Source organism: Indicator indicator, chromosome 7 (genome assembly GCF_027791375.1).
Source record: "Indicator indicator isolate 239-I01 chromosome 7, UM_Iind_1.1, whole genome shotgun sequence".
Taxonomy (NCBI): domain Eukaryota; kingdom Metazoa; phylum Chordata; class Aves; order Piciformes; family Indicatoridae; genus Indicator; species Indicator indicator.
Window position 1 is genome coordinate 35,356,991 of NC_072016.1, and position 12,465 is coordinate 35,369,455.

Here is a 12,465-nt window from a genome sequence, read left to right on the forward strand (position 1 = left end):
CGGTAAACAAGTGAAAAGGATGTGTTTGTAATTGGAGCAGTCAGTGTCAGGCTGAGGGGATGAGCAGGCTGTGCAAGGGGAGATCAAACACTCTGATAAATGGGCATAAAGGCAAGCTCCAGGGGGTCAGACCAGCAAGCTTGGGCTGTGACCTTTCCAGTGTGACTTTTCTAGTGCTGCAGAGGTGTGGGCTTGCCTTGTGGGGTCCTCCTGTGGTAGGAAACAAAACCCAGGAAAAAAAAAATATCAAGGACAAAACCCATTTTTTGTGTTTAAATAAATGAAGTTTGCTCTTGCAGTCACTGCTGTTTTCTGCTTCCTTGCAAAGGCAACTGAAAACTCTGCTTTTGGAGAGGAATCCTATAAAAGAGCTACCTGCAGGGCTTGGTAAGTACTCAGTTCTTTTTGTGAAGAGATCATAGATGTTTGGGGGCTCTTAGTGTTGAATTCTGTGGTTGTAGTTTAAAATATTTTTATATTTATCTTGTGAATGTTTTTAATTTATGATAGATGTTCTATGGGAGGGAGGAATTACTTATGGTGTGTGACTCTGTTACTTATGTGACAGAAAATATCAGTTGCTCCATTCCTGCTTCACCTGAGGGGACCTGTTCCTGGAGTAACTCTGCTCCTTCAGCCCTGAGCTGAGCAGTGACTGTATCAGAAGGATACTATTTGCTGATTTAAGCATTTCAGAGCAGGATGGGCCACTGCTGCACTCACTCTTGTTCCATGTGATGCCGTTTTCTGTCCAGAAAAGGACAGGGCCTAGGACAGGACCAGCAAAAAGGACAGGTCCTAGATCGGGTCCAGCACAAATGGTCAGGTCCCAGGACAGGACCAGCAAAAAGGACAGGTCCTAGATCATGACCCTCTTCTAGTGTAATCCATTGGTTGCTGCAGGTTTCCCACACTGGTGTTGAGATGAGGGAATTCCTGCCATATGTGACATTTACCCATTTCTCCTGGCTGTGTGGCTGACAGGTACCAAAGAAAGGATGCCAGGTTCCTGCTGTGCTGGAGGTTTTGTTCCAGCCCCAGGGATTGGTAAAGAGCTCTGCAGGCTTTTCAGAGCAGGTTTTATTGGGCAGCAGCGTGGTGCTGACAGATGGCTGGAGGTATTTGTAGAGGCTGGCTGCAGCCAGGCTCCCAAAATGCTGCATGTGCTCATTAGTGAGTGCTGCAGTGATGTCCTGATTGAACAGGGGTGGCCCACGCCAGGCTGCTCTGCTCTGCCAGCAGGACCTTCAGCATCATTCCTTTAATCACTTGCACTCATCCCCTTCAGGATTCTTGACTGTTGTGAGGATCCTGGATGAGGCAGGCAGGATCCTTGTGCCTGTCCCACCATATGCCTTAGTCTGGATGCTCTGTTCCCTTGGCAGAGGCTACATGGCCGTGGCTTTGCCACCTAGAACTTGTGTATGCCACAGCTGCCAGCATACAGTGTGCACAGATATTTCTCTGTGTGTGTGTATGTGTGTGTGTGTGCTCACACTTTGAGTCCTGGGGTCAGCTTTGGGCCCCTCCAAGAAGGACATTGAGGAGCTGGAAGGGCAACGAAGCTGGTGAGGGGTCTGGAGAACAGGTCTGGTGAGGAGCAGCTGAGGGAACTGGGATTGTTCAGTCTGGAGAAAAGGAAGCTGAGGGGAGACCTTCTGGCTCTCTACAACGCCCTGAAAGAGCTTGGAATGAGGTGGAGGTTGGTTTCTTCTCCCAGGGAACAAGTGTCAGGATGAGGAAACAGCCTCAAGTTGCCCCAGGGGAGTTTTAGGTTGGACATGAGGAACAATTTCTTCCCCTTGACAGTTGTCATGGCCTGTCCCAGGCTGCCCAGGGCAGTGGTGGAGTCCCATCCCTGGAGGGGTTTCAAAGCCATGGAGATGTGGTGCTGACAGCCATGGTTTAGTGGTGACCTGGCAGTGCTGGGCTAAGGGTAGACCTCCATGATCCTGAAGGTCCCTTCCAATCCAAACCATGCTGTGATTCTGTGATATGATGCCCATGGTTTGCAGAACCGTGCCTCTCCCTGCCCCACAGCAGCTGAGCTGCCTCAGACCTGATTCCTTTCATAGCAGAGAAGGTGAGGCCTGGAGCAGAGCAGTGACTGGAACCTCAGCTAGAGGACAGTAGGTGTGATGCAAGGGTTGTCCTAATCCAGGTCACTAAAGGCTTTTCCTGCACAGCCCAGGCAGCCTGCTTACAGCTGTCTCCAGTGACAGGGACTGAGAGGTGACCAAGCAGCCCAGCTGGGAGAGAAGCTGGGAGTTGTGCTGTGACACCGTGAGGGGCTGTCAACATCCACCAGAATCTTACAAAACACTCCTGTTGTGACAAGGCAGCTTCTCCTGACAAAATCATGCTTCACGAGCTAATTCCCAGCCTGCTCCTCCTCCTACCCTTCCCTCTTGCCCTCCTCTCTGCACACTTCCCATCACAGAATCATAGAACCACAGAGAGGTTTTGGTTGGAACAGACCTTTCAGATCATGGAGTCAACCATTTTCTAACTCTATCAAGGCTGGTGCCAAACCAAGTCCCTCAGCACCACATCTCTGCCTCTTTGAAACACCTCCAGGGATGGGAATTTAACCATCTCCCTGGGCAACCCTTTCCAGTGCTTCACCACCCTCATGGGCAAGAACTTCTTCCTCATGTGTAATCTAAATGTAGGTTCTTCCAGTTTGAAGCCATCACACCTCATCCTGTCACTCCATGTCGTTGTCAAAAGTCCTTCCCCAACTGTCCCCTTCAGGTACTGGAAAGCCACCAGAAGTTCTCCCTAGAACCTTCTCTTCTCCAGGCTGAACAGTCCCAACTCTCTCAGCCTGGCCTCACAGCAGAAGGCTTCCAGCCCTCCTGTCATTGCTGTGGCCTCCTCTGGCCCTGCTCCAACAGGTCCATGTCTGTGCTGTGCTGAGGACCCCAGAGCTGGCCCCAGTGCTGCACGTGGGGGCTCAGCAGAACAGAGCAGAGGGGCAGAATCCCCTCCCTCCACCTGCTGCCCACAGCTGGGCCTGGGCTAAAGGAAGCTTTGCATAGGAGCTGGATCATTTTATTACTGCATCTACCTAGAGCTTCTTTAGAATGCTTTCAGAGCCATTCTACAGCATGAAGAGTCTCAGCAGGTGATGCAGTTTAAAATGTGAGTAAATGACTCTGAAGAGGCTGCTGAAAGGTAGGTAGATGCCAGTCTGAGCTCTTCCAGGTGTGTGCATGAAGTCCCATCACAGCTACCTGTCCTGGAAAAGTCCCCCACTGCACTCCTGCTCAAACCCCAGTGGTTCTCAGCCAGATCCAAACGAGACTGCATTTTTCCAGTGCTGAAGTCAGCCCTGTGATTCATTTTGATCATTTCTGTTTAAAAATAGATTCAATTTCTTCACGCTCAACTATTTTAAATCTAATTGTATTCCCAAATAGTTCTCTCCAAGGTGTGTTTTCAAAGTTCTTCTTGTTCACCATGGAGCTCTTCCTTCCTGAGTTTGTTTTTCATCATTGCTTGAATTTCTCATTTGTGAATCACAGCTGTGTGAAAAGGAGGGCTGGGGAGTGTAGCTCAATCTTTTGGAGCAAACTTTGGGGTTAGGTTGTTGGAACAGTCAGTTTGGCAAACCCCCAGAACCTCAGCACTGCTGGCCAGTGGTGGCACACAGACTGTAGTCAAAGGGTTGTTCAGAGCACTGGGAGCAGCTGCTGGTTTGGCAGAGGTGCCACCCTGTACCAGCTGTGGGATGTGATTCCTCACAACCCAACAGCATATTTGGTCTGTGTGCAGTAAACACGGATTGTGAATTTTATGCAGTTTTGTTCCTCTCTGAGACAATTCCCTAGGTGGTTACCTGTGCAGCTCTGCTGGCTGGTTGTGGTTTTAGTTTGTCAGCAGTCCTTCCTTTGTGCCTTCTTATTTCATATCTTCTGGCTGGTTTCTCTGCCCTGGGCTATTTCCCTTGAGCTGTGGTACCAGGTAATTCCTCTTTCCTGACATCTCCTCAGAAACTTAAACACCTCCAGGGATGGGGAATTCAACCACCTCCCAGGGCAGCCTGGGCCTTCAGGGAAGTAGTTTCCTCTAATGGTCAACCTAAACCTCCCCTGGGGCAACTTGAGGCCCTTTCCTGTGGTCTATCACTTGTTCCCTGAGAGAAGACACCAACTGCTGCCTGGCTCCAGCCTCCTTTCAGGAAGTTGTAGAGTGCCAGAAGGTCTCCCCTCAGCTTCCTTTTCTCCAGACTAAGCAGCCCCAGGTCCTTCAGCTGCTCCTTATCAGACCTGTTCCCCAGACCCTTCACCAGATTCATTGCCTTTTTCTGGACCTGCTCTAGCTCCTCAGTCACCTTCTTGGAGTGAGTGGCCCAAAACTGAACCCAGGATTCAAGGTGTGGCCTCACCACTGCCCAGTACAGGGGGACAATCCCTGCCCTGGTCCTGCTGGCCACACTATTGCTGATCCAGGCCAGGATGCTGGTGGCCTTCTTGGCCACCTTGGCACACACTGGCTCGTGTTCAGTGGGCTGTTGACCAGCAGCCTCAAATTTGTTAGGTACTTCTGTTCTTCATTTCAGTGAAGCTGGAGCACTTGTGCCTTCCATGTTGCTAACAGGATGTGACAGCAAATTCTCCATGTGCCCGTGGTACGTTGGTACACACGGCAGGTTGGACACACTACATCCTTGATGTGAAGAGTCCATTTCTAGTTGGGTCTCCAGTATCTCTGTTCCCAGAAAGGACCCAGAAGGATCCAGCAGTTTTCTCCACCCTGCTGCTTGGGGAATCTTCTCTGCCCTCTCTAGCTTCCCAAGAGAAGTCTAGTCCCTGCTTCAGCAGCTCTCAGGCTGGTGGTTAATTGTTCTTTCTGAGGCTCCTTTGTCAATATCGCCGTGTTGCCATTCCCAGAGAAGTCAAGTCAAAGGGAGTCGTTAATCACATGGTAAGGTTTGTTGTGTAACAGCCCTTTCAGCTTTAATTACTGGTAATTTAAAATGAAATGGCTGTGCTCTTAGTAATGTTTTTGTCACTTCTGCAAGGCAGCCTTCACAAAAGCCGCCTCAGAGCAGACAGGCTGGATCCTGCTGCAGGAGGAGAGCAGCTGGGCACAGGCAGGGTTCTAAGCAGCCAACCTGTAGAGTGTACAGTCAAGCTCTGAATGAGCTGGAAGCACCTGAACCGGGTTATAGGAGAGCTGGGGAGGAGTTCTGACAAGGGCTTGTAGTGATAGGAGGAGAGGCAAAGGCTTTGGGCTGGAAGAGGAGAGAATGAGACTGGAGAGTAGGAAGAAATTCTTTACGGTGAGGGTGATGAGACACTGGAACAGGTTGCCCAGGGAGGTTGTGGATGCCCCCTCCCTGGAGGTGTTCAAGGCCAGGCTGGATGAGGCCTTGAGCAACCTGGTCTGGTGGGAGGTGTCCCCGTCTCCACGGCAGGGGCTTGGAACTAGATGCTCTTTAGTGTCCCTTTCAACCCAAACCATTCTGTGATTCTATGATGTCAGGTGTGACTCCAGTAACACCTATGAAATACCTATTTTCCTTCACTGGATTGAGACTGTCTGTGTGGCTTTCAGTGCTGCACTTCCTAAGTACATTATTCTGAACCATTTCTGGATCTAACCCAAATGTCAGGACAAAAGAGGATGTTTAGCCTTTCTTGTGGAGACTTGGTGGAGATTTATTTTCTGCAAGATTTAGCAGGTTTCAGCCCTTGTGCTTTTTGTTTGAATCAAAACTGACCGAAGGTATGATTTAATTCTGCAGATCTAGTTAGGAAGGGGAACTGGCCAATTTTACTTTGCTTCCCTGAAACATCATTTATAAATACAAATAATCAGCATGAATCTGGTTTCTGAAATGGATTGTGCATGTTCCGTGCTCTGTTCCTGTTCCAGCAGGCAGCGAGCAGAGCAGGACAGATGATAAATCCCCTGTACCTGTGTAACTGTGCTGCCTGTCCTTCTGCTGATGGTATGAGCAGGAGGCTGCAGCAGCCCTGGAGACTCATGGACTCACCATCCCCTGGAAGGTTAAAGACTGATGGCCTTCTTTATTCTTGGAGATGGTGGCTCTTTGCTTCCTTGGGCAGGAGTAGCTATGAGGGAGAGGCAAGAGAAACCCAGTGATTTTGGAGTAACATCTCAGTACAGGCTGGGGGATGAGAAGGTTGAGAGCAGCCCTGCAGAAAAGAACTTGGGGGTGCTGGTGGTCAAGAAGCTGGTCATGAGCCAACAGTGTGTGCTTGCAATCCAGAAGGCCAATGTCACCCTGGCCTGCAGCTGCCTCCAGCAGATGGAGAGAGGTGATTCTGTCACTCTGCTCTGCTCTGCTCTGGTGAGACCTCACCTGGAGTGCTGCATCCAGCTCTGGAGCCCTCGACACAGGAAGGACATGGTCCTGATGGAGTGGATCCAGAGGAGAGCCACAGCGATTATCAGGGAGCTGGAGCACCTCTTGTATGAGGACATGCTGAGGGAGCTGGGGTTGTTCAGCCTGGAGAAGAGAAGGCTCCCAGGAGACTAAATAGCAACCTGCCAGTACCTGAAGGGGGCTACAAGAAGGCTGCAGAGGGAATGTTTGCTAAATGATAGTTTTGTTGTTTTGTTTTCCACAGGAAGCTTAACTTCATTGACAGCCTTGAATCTGAGAGGTTGTCCCCTTGAATTTCCACCTAGAGAGGTCATTCAGAAAGGATTAAAATCCATCTTGTGCTTTCTTCAGGATTCTGCAAATGGCAGACTCCTCTATATAGAGCCAGTCACTTCAGGTATATTGGAGCTGTGTTAGTCTGACTGTTTCCACCCTGTTGTAACTGAGCTCACATTCTTCCTAGACAAGGACAATTTGCTCCTTATTCCACTTTCTCTTCCTTCCCCCTGCCCAGTATTGCAGTTATAAATTTACATTACGAGGGTAAAATTAAGAAGTTGTCAGCAGAGAAGAAGAGATGCAACATAATTTGCATTATTTATGGTCTGATAGATTCCAGAAGTCATCAATAATGGAAGTGGTGGGCATATTCCTACAGAAGCCCTCTTCTCACTTAAGCTTTCCTGTAATGGAGGCTAATGACTGTGGATCCCATTAGTATCAGCCTGGAATGAGGGGTGTGACATCATTATAGGCAATGCAGGAAATTCAGAGTAGGGAAGAGCCACTTCAAATGCTGAGGAGTTTGAGGAAATAGAAAAATTCCAGCCCAAAATACCATGGTGCTGAAAGTGAGCTCAAGATGCTGAGGCAGAGATAATGACTTCCCTGTCATTCATCTCAGTTCCATATATGGTGGCATTAAAGGGAACTGTGAGCATCCAGAGCTTCATGTGATCCTCTCATGCTTTATCTATAATTCTTGCTTTGAGACAAATGATAGTGTTGCTTAATTACCACTGATTACCTTCACAATTTAAGAATGAAGGGCACCCTTCAGGTTAGCATCTGAGATGAGAGTTTGGTTTGGGAATCAGCAGCAGTGTCTGACAGCAGTGTTGTGCTGGTGGGGTGGACTCTCACAGCTGAGTTTCTGGTGCTAGTGGGGTGGACTCTTTCAGCTGGGTTTCCAAGCTCCTTTGGTGCTGGTAGGATGGCCTCCCACAGCTGGGTTACCAAGTTCCTCACCCATTTGTTGCATGCTTCCTCTCAAAATAACACTCAAAACCCTCTAGCTACTTACTTTGGGGTTTAACTCCCCTTCAGTGCTAGATGGCCTTGAAAACATTGAGGATTTGGTGAGTGCTCTTCAAAACAGCAAATCCAAAGGGTTTTTCCTGCTGATTTCTGTCTCCAAGAAAGTGTGGGATTGCTTTCTGTTCTATGGAGTTCAAACATAATGGACTAGAATGGCAAAACAACTGCAAATTATGCTCTGGAGTGACTTCATCCTGTTATTGTGTTTGATCTTAGTTCAGTTTGTGGTGTATTTAAAGGAAAAATGATCCCCTGGACTCGAATATTTAGAATCTGTGGGCATGCACACGAAGTTTGGGAACCTTCTGTAATATGCAGGAGTTTTGTGCTCCCTCCCACGTGGCCCATCTGTTCCTGCTGGATGAGAGCAGTGTGTAAGGGGTAGTGTGTGCAGGCTGCATGTGGAGAGGGGAGCAGAATGTGCCTGGGAGTGAGGCTTTTGCTCTAGAGTGCGAGAAGAGGAGGGAGATGAAATCCTATGTGCTTCCTCTCTGGGATTCAGAGAGCCTCCTGAGTCTCCTGTTCATACAAACCCAACCATCTCATGATCTCTTGACAGCGTGGCCAAAGGTGACCTGTGATGGTTTAGCTGTTGTGGTTACTGCTTGGGCAGCAGCAGGTCCAGGGTACAGACCTACCCAGAACAGAAGGCAAAGAGTCACCAGCAGGGGTAGGGAATTGTGCCCCTGTACTTGGCACTGGTGAGCCCACACCTCAAGTCCTGAGTTCAGTTTTGGGCCCCTCACTCCAAGAAGGACACTGAGGGGCTGTAGTGAGTCTAGAGAAGAAAAAGCTGGTGGAAAGAAGAACAGGGCTGGTGAGGAACAGCTGAGGGAATTGGGGTTGTTTAATCTGGAGAAGGGAAGGCTGAGGGGAGATCTTGTTTCTCTCTACACATCCCTGAAAGGAGGTTGGAGTGGGGTGGGAGTTGGTCTCTTCTCCCAGGGAACAAGTGATTGGACCACAGGAAACGGCCTCAAGTTGTCCCGGGGGAGGTCTAGTTTGGATATTAGGAAAAATTTCTTTCCTGCAAGAATGAGATGAGGCCCTGGAACAGGCTGCCCAGGGAGGTGGTGGAGTCACCATCCCTGGAGATGTTCAAGAAACCTGTGGACATGGCACTCAGGGACGTGGTTTAATGGCCATGGTGGTGTTGGGTTGATGGTTGGACTGGATGATCTTAGAGGGGTTTTCCAACCAAAACAGTTCTATGATTCTGTGAATTACTGCTGATCTGGGCACTTCTGTGGATACCCTACTGGCTTACTGGTACCAGCAGTTTGTGTGCTGGTGTGCCAGTCACACTCTGGAGTGCAGCACAGACATGCTCTAGAAAGAACCATCACCATGTAAGTAGGGATGCACCTCAGTGAAGATGTCACCTGAGCTACTGCTGGATTTGTTTGGGCTCAGCTGCCAGCTGGGGTGAAATGCCAGGTGGGCCACAGCTCCCAGCAGGGCCCTGCTTTCCCTCATGGCATTCCACTGCCTGTTTACATGAATTATGGTAAACCTCTCCTGTTTTGACTCACAGACTGCATTTGGGCACTCGTAGTATGTTAATGATTATTGTATCTGTTTGCTTTGCCTTTCTGCTTCCTCTGATACACAGAACGTATTTTTATCTCCTATTCATCATGCAGAAAACTCAAATTCAGTCACACACAGCTCATGTAATGCTTATTTATACCCAAATCTGCACTAGCAGGCTATAAATGCTGCAGAAAGATGAAGTGAGAGAAGAAGTTAGGATTATATACATCCTTCACTCCATCCTTATATGTGCAGCGTGATGTGAGGCTGAATTTTCACTCTGTTTTTCCCCTCAGAGTAGAAAGCTCAGCACAAGACTGGGATTTTCCACTTCCATGTCCTACCCCAGTTGAGAATTCACTGTTTATTCTGCATATTTAAGATGTTGCATTTAAACCTCGCTGATGTCTGTGGCAGACTCACAGTTCCCAGGTCTTGGGTCAGCCCTGAAGGTGGAAGGGGCCCCACAGTGGCACAGAGCCATGCTTATTGGGTCACATGTGTCCATGGTGAAGGCAGCTTCAGCAAGCAGGGATGTGGACACTGATCCCAGAGCTCTGTTTCTGTAGGGTGTCAAGGAAACGTGGCTCTAAACTCGGAGTAAGTCAGAGCTATTGCCCAGGGAGGTCATGGATGCCCCCTCCCTGGAGGTGTTCAAGGCCAGGTTGGATGAGGCCTTGAGCAACCTGGGCTAGTGAAAGGTGTCCCTGCCCATGGCAGGGGGATTGGAATTGGATGATCTTTAAGGTCCCTTCCATCCCAAACTGTTCTATGAATCTAGGACTCTATTAAGCACTTAAGACAAAAGATTGGACATTGAATGAGTTCCTGCATGGTGGAGCTGATAAAAAGCTGGGTGAAGAGTTTAGGAGATACAGAAGGCATCAATCAAAAGGAAGCCACTGCTCTGCTCACATTCATCCACAGCCTGCTGGTTCTTTCCAGAGCACAGATTGCTTAAGACTTGTGGAAAATCTTTGAGAATAAAATATGTCTTAAAAGCAAAAAGGATCAACAAATTCCACTTAGAATCATAGAATGGTTTAGGTTGGAAGGGACGTTAAAGATCATCCAACCTGGCCTTGAGCACCTCCAGGGACAGGGCATCCATGACCTTCCTGGGCAGCCTGTTCCACTTCTGATAGCTTGACTGGCTGACATCATCTAAACCCTGTGTTTGCTTCAAACCCAATTAGTTTAATTGATCCATGGGATTACAGCAGTGTCCCTTTAATTCCAGCAGAAATGCTGCCTGTGGAAAAGCTAAACCTGAGCGAGTTGAATTTGTCAGACAAGTGGCCTAATGAAGAGAAGAAGCTGAGGTTTCAGAAGCTGAAGGAAGCAATTATCAAAGCTGAAAGAGAAGAATTTCTTCCTGAGGAACGTGTAGGTGCAGCCCATGGTGTTCCTGAAGCAGGGAAAAAGCTCAGCAGGAACAGCCAGCTCTGCTGGGAGTCAGCTCTGTGCTGCAGGTGACTGAGCTTCAGGCGGTACCAGGAGATAAGGGCCTGGCAAGTGCTGGAGAGATGCATTTCTGCTGGAAAGAAGAAAAGCAGTTTGATATTCACTGCCAAAGATGGAATACGTGGTGGTGTTGGCACAGGGATTCAGATTGCAAACCAACTTCTCTGTTTTCTAGGATTTTCAGTGTTTGGTGGTTTGGTTTATTTTTTTCCCCCCAGAATTAAACCCCACTATCAATCTGCTCTAGTTTCTCATTTACTTCCCTTTTTTTATTCTTATTTTCATAGGTGACCCTGCTCTCACAAGAGTGTTGGACGAGATGATCTTCAGGGGTCCCTTCCAACCCTCCATCATGCTGGGATTTTGGGATTCTGTGATGGGAATACAAAAGTGTACTCTTAGCTGATGATACCAAACTGGGAGGGGTGGCTGACATCCCATCAGGCTGTGCTGCCATCCAGCGAGACCTGGACAGGCTGGAGAGCTGGATGGAGAGGAACCTCATGAAGTTCAACAGGGACAAGTGCAGAGTCCTGCATCTGGGTAGCAATAACAGCAGGCACCAGTACAGACTAGGGCTTGTCCTGCTGGAAAGCAGCTTGGTGGAGAAAGACCTTGGAGTCCTAATGGGCCACAAGTGATCCATGGGACTGCAATGAGCCCTTGTGGCCAAGAGGGCCAATGCATCCAGAAAAGTGTGTCCAGAAGTCTAGGGAGGTTCTCCTCCCCCTGTGCTCTGCTCTCGGGAGACCACAGCTGCAATACTGTGTCCAGTTTTGGGCTCCCCAGTTCAAGAGAGACGGAGACCTGCTGGAGAGAGTCCAGTGGTGGCTACAAGGATGTTTGGGGCACTTGAGCATCACTCCTATGAACAGAGACTGAGAGACCTGGGGCTGTTTAGTCTTTAGAGAAGGCTGAGAGGGGATCTTATTGATGTCTATAAATACCTGAGATGTCAAGTGCCAGGCTCTTTTTGGTGGTGCCAAAAGTGACAGCAGTGACAGCACAAGGAACAATGGGGTACAAGCTGGAACACAGGAGGTTCCACCTCAACAGGAGGGGACACTGCTTTGCTGTGAGGGTGCCCAGAGAGGTTGCGGAGTCTCCTCTGGAGATTTTTCAAAACCTGCTTCATGCATTCCTGTTTGACCTGCCCTAGGTGATTCTGCTTTGGCAGGGGGGGTGGACCTGTTGGTCTCTGGAGATCCCTTCCAAGCCCTAACATTCTGTGATTCTTAGCAGCTCAGGCTTGAACTCCGTGAATTCCCATTTCAACTGAGCAGAAAATAAATCCGTTTCAGCTCATTCAGAGCTTCCTTTCCCTATAAACTGAAATCTAATCTTTGCTGACAGCAGGCTGCAGCTAGAGGGCAAACTCCATGTGTTGACACAAAAACTGTCTGGGGTGTAACAAGGAGCACAGTTTGCTAAAGGCACTTGTTTATAGCTCTGTATTTTCCCACTCTGTACATACATTTGGGCTGCTCCTCAGAAATCAGTCCATGGGGCTGGGCTGGATGATCCCCAGAGGTCCCTTCCAACTCCCACTGTTCTCTGATCCTGTGATCACAGACTAGACCCTGGATCTGTCTGTATCTAAAATGCCTGAAAGGTTTTGCCCCCAAAGTAATAAATATGAAAATAAAAAAATTCCCCTAAATTATTTTGTCATGACATTCTCCTTCCTTCCCAGACAGGCCTGCTGCTCACAGCTGTTGTTGCTTTTTGCCAACCTGCTGATTGTTTTTAGGACCACAGAAATTGGGTTAGCATGGAATGGAAGACAACAGGCT